Raw genomic sequence first — 12,205 nt, 5'->3', positions numbered from 1 at the left:
GACTTGGAAATTAACTGAGCTGAGCTACCAACTTCTAGACCTGGGAGAGGTCTAGAAATAATTTTTTGGCTGTGAAAAACCACATGGAATGGGAAGATTGCAGTTTATGCTCAATTAGCTTGGCCTCCTCCAGGGCTTCTGTGGTGAGGGGTGAAATCAACTCACCTACAGATTTTGTGGGTTTAGACTTCATTGCCACAGCAGTTCTAGGCCAACCTCCATTCCATGGGAAAAACTTGATCCATGTTTGGATTGGGAGACATCCCACTGTTCACTGAGATGGGAACAGCAATGCCAGTGGCACCTTCCCCTCAGTGACCCTGGGTTTGTGCTCTGCCAAAAAGTGTCACATCTGAAAGAGCAGTGACAGAATCAGCCCAGCACTGTGAGCCACCAGTTTGTGAAAATCCACGCAAGCTTTGACACTGAGCACTGAATTCAGGTGTGGAGAGTTGGTGCTTTATTACCCACCTCTACTGTATTTAAAACTCTGGTGTCTAAAACTGGGATCCTTGCCTGTGGATCCTCCTACTCCTTGGCAAAGCTACAGAGTCAAGACTGTGCATCTTGATATAGGTTTGTGGCAAATGCCAAATGTGTTCCTGCCTGATTTTGTCATGTCAGCTGCCATTCTGCCTGAAGAACTGTTGAGGAAATGAGGCAGATTTTGACTGTAAAATGCTGAAGTATTAATTCAGTTATCATGTCAGCATAGGTATCCTTGTAAGATAAGATTAACATAATTAAGAGATTACTACTAATTAAGATAATTAAGATTATTAGAGATGTAACGACATTAAGAGACTGGTATTTATTTCAAAGGAGGCATGTGCTTGATGGTACATTTATATTTGTTCACTTACATTAGGATGGATTCAGTAACAGGCTGAGTTTGTACATAAACCTGCTTTACACAGCACAGGATCTCCCCATTACCCTTCCCTTGCTTCTTAAATCAGTCCTGTAGTCGTAAACTGAGTGCTGAAAATATGATCAGCTTTTTGCTGTCTCAAAGTCTGAAAGTTTTTTTTTTGTAAAAATTGTTCATCTATTTTGCTATTGGCATTTTCTACCAGCTTTCCAGTGACCTTTCTGGCTTCTGCTGGCCCTGCTCAGAAAGTTCATGCATACATGATGATCTTCAAAGGTCTTTCCAGGGATGACAGACTTGTCTGTGACATGTTTTCCTGTCTCAGATTTCCTAGGAGGCATCATTTCATTGTTAGCCATCTTATTATGTCTCCAAGTACACGGCTGTCAGTATCTCTTTTCAATGGGAATTAAATATTTTAGGTCTTGCAATGGGAAGTTTCCTTAATTTTGTGAATGTCACAGCACTCTGGTGTGAGCTAAGAAACTTTGTTTGTTTTCTGGTAGTCACAGGAAGAACACAGAAATGATTTAGGTAAAAATCCTATTGCTCTGATCAATCCCAGGCAAGAGGATCAATGGGCAACTTCTGAAGCTGAACATGGACTTTAACATTTCTGTTAATCTGAGCAAGTCTCCAATCCTGTGCTATAAATAGATGAGCATATATTCCTTTAAAAAATATAGACTTACTCCAAAAAACGTTTCTTATGAAGAAAACCAGGGAAAAAGGAAGGATTTGAGGCAGGAATGCTGTTCTCTAAGAGGCTTAAAACCCTCTACATTATTCCTCATTGTCCTCCATGCTAATGTCATTATGAATAGAGTTTTCCTCAGTATCTTTCCTTCTGGTTGCTTCAGTGCTCTCTTTTTGCTGTGCAGGCTGTTCCTTTGTTGGCTCCCCAGGTTGTCCATATTTGAAATCACAAGCAGACCAATAGGCCAGGCTGAGAACTGCTGCTTCATATGTTTGGTGTCACAGCTATTTAGACACTTGCAATTTCTTTCAATTACCCAGTTTTATTGGAATCTGTTACTGTGGTCTGCTAGCCAAAACAAGGACTTCACTAAAAAAATAATAAATTGCTGGCTAATATTATTTGCATGGTAATTGCTTTGCAGTGCCTATTAAATCAATGTTTCTGGCACAGCTCTGTGATAGCAATAGTACAGATATTAATATACTATGACAAAAAGCATTTCTCATTTTTTGGGTTTTAATTAATTGCTATTTTCCCATGGGAGGGTTGGGTGGGAAATGGATCTGTTGTTGCCCTCAGTTTGCTGGGATTATGATGAGAATCATAACACAGGCTGGGAAATCAGTGATGTTTGCAGATGTTCAGGGAAATGTTTAATGGGACGGGGTCAGCTCTGTCACAGAGTTCTTGTACCTTCATAGCCCAGCTGATGGGCACAGGAGGGGAAAATCCAGGCTGTTTCCAGCTTGAAAATACCTGCTGACATGTGCTTTCATCAAATCCTGCTGTGCCTCCTCAGCACAGCTGATCTGCACGCGTGCTCCAAGCCAGGCTGGATTTACTCTGTGCCTTCTCTGTGTGTTCAGCACATTCCCAGTCATTGTGTCACCTCCTGATGAAATGGACTCCTGGCCATTCACATATGACAAAGCTTTCTGGATTTCCTTCTGGCATGTGCAGGCAAGAGATGAATGAGCCCCAGATAACTCCCAATGCAGGATGGATAAAGCAGTGGTTTGATCAAATCTCGTGGTTTGAGCTCAGTTTAATTTCTCCCTCCAGAGTGGGGGTTATATTGAGGATGTGTTGTCTGGGAGAGTCTTGAGAACCTGACTGCATTTGTTAGATCTGCTCACAAGCTCTAGCCTTTGGAGCAACTTTTAATCTTACCATGGAATCACAGAATGGTTTGGGCAGGAAGGGACCTTAAAGCTCATCTTGTTCCAGCCCTGTCTGTGGGCAGGGACACTTTCCACTATCCCAGGGTGCTCCAAGCCCCATCCAGCCTGGCCTTGGACACTTCCAGGGATGCAGGGGCAGCCACAGGTGCCAGGGCCTCACCACCCTCACAGGGAACAATTCCTGCCCAATATCCCATCCATCCCTGTCACCTGGCAGTGGGAGCCATTCCCTGTGTCCTGTCCCTGCATCCCTTATCCCCAGTCCCTCTCCAGCTCTCCTGGAGCCCCTTCAGGCCCTGGAGAGGCTCTGAGCTCTCCATGGAGCCTTTTCTTCTCCAGGGAGCACCCCCAGCTCTCCCAGCCTGGCTCCAGCCCCGGAGCAGCTCCAAAGCCACCTCTGGACTGGCTCCACCAGCTTGACATCCCTCTCATGTTGGGGATCCCAGGGCTGGGGTGGTTCTGCAGGAGGGGTCTCACCTGAGCAGGGATGGGGCAGAATCCCCTTTCTCTGCTGCCCACAGGGGGTTCTGGGCTGGGGCACGTGCAGCTCTCATCCCCCAGCACCCTCATATCCTTCCTGTCTCACTCAGCCTTATATTTGTGCCTGGGGTTGGCTCCTTCTGGGCCAGGACCCTGCACTTGGCCTCACTGAACCTCCTGAGGTTCTCCCAGGTCCTCTCTGAGCCCATGGATCCCTGTTATGCAAAGTGCCCTCCTTTAGGCATTTCTGAGGTGCTTCCCACCAAAGCTCCTTTGTCTGTAGTGCATCATTTCACACCAGTATTTTTATCTGCCACGATTTAAAAATGTTACTGGAAATCACATATTTTCTATATGATTTTTTTTTAAAAATGCTCACAGGAGTCACTGTAATTTAGTAGCTAGTTTAATTACTTATTAGGCATATATAACTGCCAATCAATAATTTAGATACTTTTGGCTCACAAGCTTTTGAAAGGAGCTTGGTTTACGAAGAGTGAACAAATATACCATTCCATCTGTTAGCCAAACCACCTGGCACAAAATCATTTGAGGCATAATTATGTAGTTGGCAAGAATTAAAAAAAAAAAAAAAAGTGATTTCTAGAGTTTTCATCCCAATTGATGCTTTACTTCGTAGTGATGGAAACCTGACTAATGCAGCAAGGACCAGTTCTTTTTTTTTTTTTTAAATTTTTTCACACCTCTGAATAAAATAACTTGTGTTCACCTTGCAAAAAATGCCTAAGATGACAAATATAGGAACCAAGAGACAGGCATGGAATAATCCCGAGCCTAATCAGGGGAAGGGAATGGGAGCTGGCCTGTTCCTGCAGGCAGTTGGAAGGAGTCACGTAGGAGGTGCATCATTGTCCTTTTAATCTCTGTAGGAAGAGGCTTGGGACAATTTGGGAAATGATTTTTCCTTCTTGGTGGCATTGGAAATGTTTTTTCTGAGCTCAGGGTTTTATAAGATTGCTACATCTGCAAATCTGTTTTCCTATTCTTTCAGTGACAAAATTCCTTCTTTAATCCTCTGGAAGCACAGAGTACACACAGAAGAGATTTAGCAAATAATATTTGCCATGTACAGAAATTTGAATTAATTTGGTAATGGAAGAGCAAATTGCTTGCATCATTATATACAAATCTTTGGAATAATCTGTTGTCTGGCTATTTTTAACAAGCTCACATTATCAAGACTTGGGTTTGCTCTTCAGATTTAACATGTGAGAAGTCAAAATGTGCCTTGTTTGTGATTTTATTCTTCAGTTTCAGTTAAACAAATTAATTATTCAAATTAAATTAAGGATGCTCTGAACTCCATCTGAGCCATAATAGGACACAAAAAGGCACCATCTCAGATAGTCAACAGGTGATTTCAGAATAATTTATAGAAGGGCAGCAGCCCTGCTTTAATTATTAAAATGCATACAAGAGTGTCTTACATGCCTTAATTAAAAATACATTCTTAGGCAATTTCTTAGCAAATCATCTTAGAAAGTGTTAATATTTCTTCCTTTCAAATACATAAATTTACCTGCTGCATCTTAAAAATCTCTGCTGAGGGTGGCATTTGAAGCAGGGATTGAGAAAATTGAAGTGGTGGAAAGATTTTTACAAGAGGCAAATACAACTCCTTGTGACTTCTCATGTGCCCTACAAGCCCAGCCTGGCACATTGAATCAATTAGCTTGAGGATGGATTGATGCAGCTGAAGGATGTTCAGTTCTGCTCCAGGTTTCTTCTGTTTTCTTCTTCTTTTTTTGGGGTAGAATGTGCAATTTTAACAAAACACCCAGTTCTGACAAAGTGTTTGGTGTTACCTCAGCCAGAGGCAGGGCTGAGCTCCCAGCCCCTCTCTGCTCAGCTTCTCCTCTCCTCTGTGCACAAAGTGTTCCAGGGTACATTGTTACAGAACAGCAGCAGAAAATGGTCTGGTGTAAATGCAGAGGCAGAGACAGGGGAGAGAATCCATCTGACTCCATCTTATCTGAAGGCTAATTTATTGCTGTCTTGCACTATATTATATTAAAGAATGCTATGCTAAACTATACTAAAGAATACAGAAAGGATACTTACAGAAGGCTAAAAAGACAATAATGAAAACTCCTGACTCTCTCCAGAGTCCTGACACAGCCTGGCCCTGATTGGCCAAAGAGTGAAAACAACTCCCAGCAGAATCCAATGGAACAATCACCTGTGGGTGAACAATCTCCAAACACATTGCACATGAGCACAACACAGGAGAAGCAAATGAGATAAGAATTGTTTTCCTTTTCTCTGAGGCCTCTTGCTGCCTTTCAGCTTCCCAGGAGAAAATCCCTGGGTGAAGGAATCACGTTCAGGGAATGTGAATGCCATAGTCTGTTATATTGAATTATTCAGAAAAAAATTGTAAAAATGGTGATTCTTCCAGTTTTATGCATGTCCTGCAGAAGACAGGGGAGGGAGTAAGTGACCAGGAATAACCTGTGTGTGTTCAGGATGTGGGGATGTGAAGGATTCACCCAGCCTCAGTTTCCCCAGGTGTACAGGTTGGTTGGAAACACAGAAATTCAGTGACTGGTCCATGAGTAAGAAATATAAAAAATAACATTTCCACTGCATGATATTCCCTGTCCCAGATGCTGTTCCTAAAATTGTATCTTTTTTAATCTATGAAGTTTAGGGATGTATGTACCAAATTAGTTCCATGTTCCCATTTCTGTACAACTGTTCCTTGTTTTTAATGCCTTTTTTTTTTTTTTTTTTGCATCAGTGATGTCGTGCACAGTGACTTCCAAATGTTATTTTTTAAATTCTATGATTGTTCCTGATGCCAGGGTGTGCGTGGCCCCTGTCACACTCCGCATCCTCTTCTTGCAAGCAGGCAGAAAAAAAATAAAAAACCCATCTGCACAACAGCTTGTGCACTGAGTAATGACAAGAAACAACACAGGAGTGCGGCAGGCACTTTAATGAGGAATAGAAAATAATAATATACGGTGAAGTGACATCAGATTGGAGGGGGGATAGAAAGGACGGGTGTGTTCCTGTTCCCGAGCGCTGCCCGCGGCTCGGAGCGCTCCGCAGCAGCCGCTGGGCACCGGCCGCTAGAGGGGGGGTGCATCCACGTTTTGCACTCGAGCTGCTCCTGCAGGTCCGGTTTCTTCCTCTCCCTCCTGGCAAACTTTCCCAAATCATCCATCCTCTCACCTGGCAGGAGTATATCCTTGTCTAGATCCTTTTCTAACTTAGCGTTAACAGAATTTTCTAAGTGTTTTATGTCACACTATTTAATTTCTTGAGAGCTGTTCCATTAGAAATGTTATTCCACTTCTCTTTTTTCCTCTTTTTTTCCCCTCTCTGCACACTGGGCAGAGATTTTAATGCAATCCCCTGGAAGACAGTTGTCCAATTGTTGCCTCTAACTTATATCAGCCAGGCACAGATGAGCAGTTCCCCTTATATCTTGCCTTTTGCTTTGTATTTGACAATTCAGAATTTCATCCATCAAAGCTTATATAAGCTTCAGCCATTCACCCTTTGCACGTCCACACCATTTCCATTCTTTTTCACAATATAAATAATCTGGCATTTGAAATATGCCATCTATTTCCTGATCATAGCTGAGATGATTCAGCAGTCCTGACCCTGGGACCACACTGTGCTCCGTTTTTTCCCTCTATGAATAAAAAGCCGCTGTATTTTTGAGTTCCTACCTAGTTTTCTATGACAATGGAGCTTGTCTTATTTATGGGAAACTGAATATCTTGTCAAAAGCTCTTCAAAAGTCCAAATATGATTTGTTGTTTTAAATTCCCTAGTGCTTTATACAGGCCTTCATTTCCCAATTTCTAGCATAGAAAAAATAGATCTGACACAGATTTTAGCTTGTTTGTTTCAAGTTTGATTTTCCAGGACTTGTTCATCAAATCCTCATTAAGAGTTTTCATTAATAGCCATAGCTTGACTCCTGTGCTAATGAAAAATGACAGATTGGGGCTGGAGCATCCTACATGGTGGGAAAAGAGAACCAGGGGGAAAAAAAGAGTTTTCAACTCTTATTAGGAAAGATACTCAGTGTAACTTCATAAAACTACTCAGAGAACTTTTTGGGAAGTTCTTCATTCTGCCAGCTAGGGAATTCCCTAATGTAATTCCCAACAGTTGCTAGAATCAGAGAAATAGACACACAAAGCAATATGGGAAGGTTTGCTTCAGTATAGAAGTGCCACCCATTTAGAAAACAACTTTTGGCTGGGCATATTCCCCATGGAGCCAAAGCACAATCTCCATGGGTTCAGTTCTGTGCATGACAACAATAAAAAAGCAAAAATTTTAAAAAATCTACCAAAAAGCCAATCATGACAAAGCAAAGATGGACAGAGGAATAAGCCCAGGGTTCAGCTCCCTGGGACTTTGTGGATTTCTGTTTCCCACTGCAGATGTAGGTTTATATAGGTTTGTTTTTTTATCAGAAATCACCACAGAGCTTTGTCATCACCTGGTGAGGATCAGCTGTGTTGGTTACCCTCTAAATCTCTTTGTGATTCATCTCTTATGGGCACAGTCCCCTTTGCAATTCCCCCCTCTATTTTTTAGCAGTGATTTCCTCTATCCCGTGTAATCCCCCTTTTCTTTCAGCAGTTACTCTGTGCCCTCCACCTTCCCCAAGCCCTGTCCCACACAGAAATTTTGTTTTGTGGGTTTTCCCCAGAGAGAGGATGTCAGCTGCATTCCTCCTGCTTGTTTGCTGTCTCCAGGATTTCTTCATCTCCCAGGCCACTGGATGCACATCCAATTTATTAGACTGCAGCAATTACATAAGAAATTCATGGCATCCAGTTGTTGTTTGGGAATTTGATCTGACAGGAGCAGAGGGTTCTGGGCTGTTTGGAAAGGGAGTTTTGGTGCAGGGGGAAGGTTTGTGAAGGTGCAGGCAGCTGAATTTGCTGGTAAAGAAACACAAAATGTCCAATATGGAGTGACATTTACATGGGATTAAGGTAAACATTTGATATCCAGTAGCCTCTTTAGCATGAGGACTGCAAACCTTTGAGCAGCAGCCACAAATTCATTTGCTGTGGAAAAAAAAATTGCATTGGGAAGTAATGTGGATCAGAGAAGTAAATTTTCTGTCATGATAAGCTTTAATATGGAGCCAAGTTTAAAAAAAAAGAAAAAAGAAGAGTGGGTAAAAAATCCCTAGATGGTTTATCTCATTATTATTAACATTCTTTAATATTTACCAGGCTCTCTAAGCAAGCCAGGCTGTCAGGGAGGCACTGGACCACAAAGACAGATCCAGGTTTACTCCTGGGAGCTCACTTTAGCTCTCATCCTGCAAAGAGGGTTGATAGCAGACATGTTTCAAAGGGCTGACAGTTGTGAAAAGGCTCCAAACCTCAGGAATTCAATAGCTGTGGACTGTTCTTGCAGCTTAGTTTGGGATTTTCAGAGCTCTCCTCTTCCTCCTCCCCCTGGTGTTTTTTGGTTCACCCTGCCCGTGAGGCTCTGGGAATGAAAAATGTGAGAATGGGTAAGAAAGGTTAAAAATTAGAGGAAAAATATATATTTTGGAAGGTATTCAGAAATCTGTTTTCAGGTTGAGTCCCCCAGCTCTCAGAGGATGTTTGCTCATACCTGCCTGTAACCACTAGGGTACAGAGGTGTGCTACTGCAGGAGGATCTGCTGTACATAAACTGCATTTTTTTTCATTGAATCAGCCCTTAAATCACTTTGATGTGCCCATGCATATTTTTATAAATCTTAGATTTTTACAAAAACATTTTAAACCCTCTCTCCAGTGCTCTGCTCTGTTTTGTTCTCAGGAGAAAGGCACATCAGCAAAAAGGGCAGATTAAAGTTGGTAATAAATGAATAACTGGCCTTAGTGTCTAATCACATCAGTCAGAGAAATCTGCTGTGCTAAAGGTGATAATTCAGTGATGAAGTAGATTTTTCTACTTACCTATTGCCTTTGAAATCTTGGATTTAGTCTTTGTTAGCTCAGAAATGGAAGGGAATTGGTCATGTTCCCATAGCACCCGTGCTGAAAGACATTTTCTGGCAGTAGTGACTGTGTTTGGTGAGGATGTGCAGAACATGAGAGCAGGAAAATCATTTAAAATCAAAGTGCCTTAGCAGAATAGTAGGTGCTGTTTGCCAAGCTCAGATGTGCACAGTATTAATGTATTAATCCTTTAGCACTGCCACCTATCCCTGATTTTTATCATATTTACTTATTTGGGTTTTTAGGAAAGGGAGAGATGGAGGGAAAGGTGAAAAGCTGGTGTTTGTTTTCAACTGAATTTCTTCTCTTGTGATGCAAATCTGGGACTTGAAGCTCAAACTCCTTTCAGTGCAGCCTCTTCCCTTTGACTGTCCCCCAGCTACCACCCCAGCATAGGGAATAAGAACAGTAATTGCTTTAAAGCCTCAAGAATTGTGCCTGAATGCCAACAAGTGACGTGATCTTAATTAAAAAACCAAAAAAACAAAAAACAGAAAAACCCCAACAAGACAAAACTAAAATCCCCCAAAAATCCAACTGCCCTGTTCTCACAGAAATACAGATTTCATTGCAAGTGTGTTCACTTTAGAGCAGACAGGGTGCAATAAAATTACAGTGCTCTGCAGCATTCATCTCAGCTCTTCACAGCCACCCACCCAATTACAAGCTGTGTCTTGCCAGCAGAAGACTGTTGCTTGGTTTCTGTATTATTTTTATAGCTTTGCTTTCCTCCCCATAACTTTAGAGGTAGGCTGTGCTTACTCCTTTCCTTTCACCAGGTTTTTCTTCTGATGTTAAAAAAAAAATAAAAAAAAAAAAAAAAATTGGCTGGTATGGAAAGTCTTTCGCATGGCTCTAAATGTGATTTGGTTTTTAATGTAGAATATGCTCTGAATAGTTGTTTCTAATACCTTAATAGCTCTGGTTTATGTCAGTAATTATATGAAAGGTTAATCTTTAAATCACCAGCATTTCCTAAATTCCTAATCAACTTCATGCTTGGAAAGGAACTGGCATAAATGCTCAATTTGTTAATATTAGCCTGGGTTGGGCAGGTCAAGGAAAAGCATAACCTTGGTGCATAATGGTAAATTGAACACAGCAAAAATATCTCGGATCTGTTTGTCATTAGAGCTGTGAATGTGAAAGCTGGCTGTGAGTGTGGATATAATTAGCAGGAGAATCCGCAGTAGCTCAAGATCACCCATCCCTCTGGGTGAGGGCTTCTTAAAAAAAAAAAAAAAAAAAAAAAAAAGAAAGAAAAAAAAAGATCTTTTGGGTAGAAATGTCTGCTTTTCTAGTGGTGAACCGTGATTAGGGTAGCTAAGAGATGCAGCCCGAAGAGCTGGCGGCAGAGCGCAGGAGCGGGGCGGGCGGTGGTGCATGAGGGCACATTGCGCTCCCGGGGGACGCGGAGGTGGCGCAGGAAGTGACGGCGCTGCGGGCACGTGCGTGGGGCAGCGCGTGCCAGCGCTCCCTCCCGCTCCGGGGCAGAGGCGAAGGGACACGGGGAGGGATGCTGGGCATCTCCTGGCACCAAACCCCTGCTGCTGGGCATCTCCTGGCACCAAACCCCTGCCGCTGGCCCTGCCACAGCCCCACCGCGGCAGGGGAAGGCACGGGAAAAAAAAAAAAAAAAAATCTCATTTCCCGTGTGTGCACAGTGCCCCCCTTGCCTTCTCACCAGCTCTCATCTTCCCTTTCATGCTGTCCCTTCACCCCTTCCTTTGCTCTCTCCTGCTGAATGGAGCTATTTAGTGGTGTACCCTCCTTTGCAGAAGCTGTTTCATCCCTGCTTGCACAGTTTTTAAAACTGCTTTCTCCACCCACCCTCAGTCTTGGTTTTTCATCTGTGCTGCTTCTTTAGGTTAACCATCTTTACAAAAGGAAAAGGCAGAGGAATCCAGAAACACCCTGAGTTTGGTTGCCATTACTCCAGTCTTTCCTCTTATCTTTTGTCTTCTCTTAATTTCATTATTATCACTGCTATTATTATTATAATAGCACTAGAAATGAGCTTCCTCATTAAACACTCCCTTTTTGCCATTCTGAATACCACTGTAGAAGCTGGAGGGGGGAGGAAGGGGGACTCAGAGAGTCCTTTTGCTGTTAATGCAGAATGAGACTCACACAAGGAGCAAATGCAGTCCATCTCAAAAGCAAATGAGAGTTGTTTGGAGGGTTTTTTATCAGCACTGAAGAAAATTATCAAATAGACTCGTTTCAACTACCCCTCAATGCCTTAGCCATGAAAGCATACAGAATATTTTAAAGCATACAAAAATACCCTCAGGGATGGTTCAGGACTTTCAGTGGCACAGGTGGGCAGGGAGCTGGATCAGCCTGTCCAGAGCATCCTTGCTGTGACCACAAGGAATGGCTCATCCCCTGGGCTCACCCCCTGCAGCACCCAGACATGGCAAAGGAGGGAATTGGCGCCTTGAACAGAATTTCTTTGTATTTTATATTTTCAGCCCAGAAACAGAATGTGGTACATTAGCATTGATTCTGTGGTTTCATACCATTTTTTTTTTTTTAAGTAGTACAGAAAGGAAGGGGAAAAAGGCAGAAAGGAAAATAAATCATCCCTTATATACATTCAAAGCATACACAGCAACAGTTCCTTCAGCGCTGGGTGCACTGTGAGTGGGTATTGATGTTAGCAGCAAGAAAATGGATATTAGAGATCTGTAACACTGGTACTGCTAACCAGCTCAGGAAAGGTAGTGCTTTTGCTTGCCTTTCACTCTGTTTTATGTGCAAAAAGACAGTTAATTATAAAAAAATAATGTTAATTACTTAATTATAAAAGGGAGATTAGTCCTATTAAGTAGAACATCAAAAAGGGAATATTTAAAATATTTCCCTTCCTTTGATATTCCCCAAGCATTTCATGGACAAAACACTGTTCACAACTCACCCCAAAAGCATCCTTTTTTTCTTGTTTTTTTTGTCCTTTTGATTTTGGAGCCAT

General features: G+C 42.3%; 1 protein-coding gene and 1 long non-coding RNA gene across 4 annotated transcripts in view; one reads left to right on the top strand and one right to left on the bottom strand.

Moving 5' to 3' along the window:
* CTNNA2 (catenin alpha 2) overlaps positions 1–12,205 on the top strand; it is a 494,680-nt gene that overhangs the window by 313,853 nt on the left and 168,622 nt on the right. The window lies entirely within an intron of this gene.
* On the bottom strand, positions 3,942–10,489 carry LOC141729086 (uncharacterized). The gene is made up of 2 exons (XR_012580336.1): positions 9,190–10,489; positions 3,942–8,731 (listed from the first exon to the last, which is right to left on the bottom strand). It is a non-coding gene; the product is annotated as an uncharacterized LOC141729086 (long non-coding RNA).

This window comes from Zonotrichia albicollis, chromosome 5 (genome assembly GCF_047830755.1).
Source record: "Zonotrichia albicollis isolate bZonAlb1 chromosome 5, bZonAlb1.hap1, whole genome shotgun sequence".
Classification (NCBI taxonomy): domain Eukaryota; kingdom Metazoa; phylum Chordata; class Aves; order Passeriformes; family Passerellidae; genus Zonotrichia; species Zonotrichia albicollis.
The sequence above is the reverse complement of the archived record's forward strand: the minus strand, read 5'-3'. Positions and strand labels throughout refer to the sequence as shown.